This window comes from Branchiostoma floridae, chromosome 3 (assembly GCF_000003815.2).
Source record: "Branchiostoma floridae strain S238N-H82 chromosome 3, Bfl_VNyyK, whole genome shotgun sequence".
In the NCBI taxonomy this organism is placed as follows: domain Eukaryota; kingdom Metazoa; phylum Chordata; class Leptocardii; order Amphioxiformes; family Branchiostomatidae; genus Branchiostoma; species Branchiostoma floridae.
This window is the reverse complement of record NC_049981.1, coordinates 129,412-133,623: the sequence shown is the minus strand read 5'-3', so window position 1 is coordinate 133,623 and position 4,212 is coordinate 129,412.

Sequence of the window (4,212 nt, the reverse complement as noted above, 5' to 3'; positions counted from 1 at the left end):
AACGTCAGCAGGTGAGATTAACTGGTTGTGCAAAAGAAAATTCCTATGTCCTATGATCTACCTACCTGATGAAATTATTTTTAAATGTAACAGCGACATTTCGTTGCACGTGAAGTTTGCTATCATGTACATGCCCTTCTGATACCTATATTTCATTGTCTTAGCAGAAAGTACACTGCGCTGTTTGAGCATTATATAAGACACTCACCCGTCCTGTATCAGTGGGTACTGTAGGGAGGTGTTACGCCCAGATGTAGCCTCACAATGTAGGGCGATCACAGACAGCTGTCTGGCGTGACCCTGCACCTGCAGCTGCAGGTACATCCTGTCCCGCAGGTGCTTGTGTACCGGGTAGTCAGGTGTGGTGTACGGGGACAGGTAGCTCTGTGTGGGGAACAGGTCTAGCCGGATGGACAGCTGACCGAACCCTTCATCAACAAACTCCAGTCCGCCCGGGATGGGCAGGAACTCGGACATCACGGCTTCGTCACGATCGTACTTACAGCTGGGGATAAAGGATAAATTGTTCGTGTGGTAAACATTCAAACGTCTCTAAACTTGACAGCCTTTTGTCTCGATTGTTGGCAACTTGGATATCTTTTTTTACTGCCTGACCCTACCTACCCAAAATGACACAGCTCTGTGGCTTATTCGTTCTGCCGTTGTTACTTCGTTAGTATTGAGTCACGAGTCATAAGTGATCACGTTTTGAACTTTTACTTAACCGAAGAAAGACCGGTGACCTAAGTAGCTTCAAACAATTCATGATAATGAAGGCATCTGCCATTTTCTCTGAGAATGAAGACATCTGCCATTTGCTCTGAGAATGAAGGCATCTGCCATTTGCTCTGAGAATGAAGGCATCTGCCATTTGCCCTACTTGTATTTCAATCAATCGTAATTGACGTATTGGATATCCAATATTGTAAGTTGAAGCGATACCAAGAAAGGTGAATGCATACGTACATGGAATGGATGACAACATCAGGATCTCTGGTGATGACGCCATCATGGGTGAAAAGGAGGCTGACATTGTTGTAGAAGATGACGTATTGCGTGTCAAAGGTCACCTATGTAACATAATAGACATCGATTATACATAAATTCACAAAATATGCAGAAGTCTCATACTGTCGACACGATACTAGATAGCAAATAATGAAATACGGCTGTTGTGCTTTATTAAAAAAATATGTATGTAGATCGAACTTTTAGATAGAAGGGGTATTTGCATATAGAATTTCCTTCAAAATCAAAAATAGCAATTTTAGAATTTAAAAAAAAACATATTCCATACATTTTTTTTTATACCAAAGATTGCATAAGAATGTGTAGCCCTTACAATTGTCCCACACTCATAGAGCCCGGTACGCAGGATGTAGTGGGTACCGTTGAAGGTGGCCTGACAGCTCGGGTCCGGGTCCCAGTGCAGCCCGCTGGTGATCACGTGAGTCAGCCGGTGAGCCTGCAGGGCTAGCTCCATGTACTCATTGGTGCAAGTTGGGGCTGTCTCAGACTCTGTAAGTACATGTAAGTTGCGAATGAAACGGTGTGGCAACATTTTTGTAAACTCTTATAGTGGTGATAGTACGATTAAACTAAATTAGATACACTTATGAACTTTTTACGAAGGTCAAATCTGGCCCCAGAAATCCAACATGGCAGCATACACACACGAAAAAAAATCGGTTCGCTTCGGAATGACCCACCTGAAGAAGAGTGAACAGGTGTGTTAGCAGGTGACGTGATGGCATATGTGATGGTCCCGTCTGTACCGCTGTCACCATGAGAGGAGGCGATGGTGATGACGTTGGTGCCTACCGTGGTATCTTCGTAGATCGTCTGTAGAAGTCAGGTTGCAACAATGAAGGTGTAAAACCAATGCTTGCCTCTGCTAAGATTTAAGTTAAGCTTGAAAATCAGTGTTCAGGTGTTCATGATGTTTTTTCCTGACATTTTGTGCCAAAAAATGTAAACCGTACGATGATGATGTAGTGATAATCAGAGCGTCTAAGAATTGTATAGTCTTAGCTGACGCTTATCGTCATTTTTTACTTGATAGATACAATGGAATTTACAATGAATGGTTGGTGAATGTTGTCGACAAGGTTCAAGTATGATGTCTTACCGGTGTAAACGTCATCCATATAATGGCCCCGTTTGCTCAGTGCAAAGTCATTGATCCCTATAAATTTGCATTGAACTAAGCTAAAAGCAGCAGCATCTATTCTCCCTAAGTCAGAAACATCGAGTTTTGGCAAGTTCGAAATCTACCCGGTACGGCCCCGTTTTTGTAAATTCAATTGTAGCATTACAAAGCATACACGTGCAAAGGAGCAACAGACGTTCAAATACCAGTTAAACAAAGTTACATGTCTGATTGGAGATAATACCGTGGGTGTTGCTGTAAATACCGTGGGTGTTGTGGGGTTGGCGGGAGCGAAGCTCGGTGTGAATTCGTTCTTCCCAGTGATGTTCACCTCTATAATGGCACTGGACGACAGCCCTGTGGACGCCCCGTTCTCGTCCACAGCCTTCACCACCAGGGTGTAGGACTGCGCCTCGCTGGCGGCGTCAAAGTCCATTGCGACCGCTACTTCAATCAACGGGTTCCCGTCGTCGCGGTCCAATAAGCGGAAGTTACCAGCGCTGTTTCCTGTTGAAAAGAACACACTGATCATTTTATTATTGATCATTCTGTCTTTCATATTCTTTTCAAACTGTTATTGTTGCAACGCGTAATTTAGATTGATGTACCGGTTTATTGCCATACGCAAGTGCGCCAACACTGCAGGTGCAGTGCATAGATTCAATTAATTCGTAACAATTGCTCCTATTCTTAGCCGTAAAGGATTATAGCAATCAGCAAATATTGTCTTTCAGAAATGTTATAACGTTAGCTGAATATATTCCTTTTAAGCTCTTGGCTTTTAAAAAAAGCAATGTGTTGTCTCAGAAAACATGAAGGGAACACGATCGCGCTCCGAGGTAAAACTTGATAGATTACTCTACGAATTTCATTAACAGAAAACGACAGAGCGGACTACCGAAGAGTGCAGCCCGCGGTCTCGCTCTGAGCGGGAATGAGCGTTGGCGACGCCAGGCCTGGACATGTGCTCGCCTGGCACCCCGGAGATGGGCGGAGCTTGTGAGTCAGGACAATTAACAAAAATGACCCGTAGAAATTTTGCCACAATTTTCTGATCTGATCATAATGGTAAAAAGAAGTTATGCGCAGAACCGAGAATGATAACGGCTGTTACCTGAGACAATATAGTACTGGATCTCACTGTCAGGTGAGTCGTCGTCTGCACAGGTAAGAGTGGCGACCACGTACCCGACAGTCGCCGACGTCTCCAAGACGGAAGCGGTGTAGAACGCGGGGTTGAACGTTGGCGTCATGTCGTTAACGTTCTCGACATTGATTGAAACCGTCGCAGTGTAGGCTAGCCCGCCACCGTCCGTGGCTGTCACCTGCAGAAAAAAAAATTCAGAGGCAAACTCAATACAGGAAATTTCCCCGGGTTTAATTAAAGACGATCATGATGCGAATTAAACGTAATGAGGCACTTTATACAAATGTACTCAAGCAACTGGATGAATTTTGAAAACAGAGAAACATTTCAATCACTAACGAAAGACAGAGTATGCTAATAAAACGCCTAGCCGTTGTCAAAGCTCATCCAATCGCTTGAGTAGCTTTTAAGCCCCCTTTACAAATCAAGAATTTAGCTCGGCCGAGTGGACAGCGAGCTGTAAATTACGAGGAGGTATGACCCTGATGCCGACGAAGAAACTCTGCCATCTGTTCGAAGGCATCAGGGTCCTGCCTCCTCGTAATTTACGGAGTTTGGAGCTCCCTGGCCACTAAGTTTATCTATTTTCAAGGTGTGCTTCGAAGGTTTAAAGATTTTTGTTTACCTTTATTCAGCCTTGAGACGTTCTCGGCCTATGCGGAGACTCCAGAGAACTACGATACTTTACGTAACTTTTACAGATTATACTTCGTAATGACATATTTGCCATAACGAAATGATATATCGATGACTTTTGCAATCTTCATTCATTAATTTATGAGATATGTTCATATTTTAGGGCTTATAGACAGCTTATCATAGGGACCATAACGGTTAGGACGCATGTGTTAGACATGTTAGTATGCTCGACGCTTTTCTATGTACCATGTCCAAAATGCTGCAACAGTCTTGCACT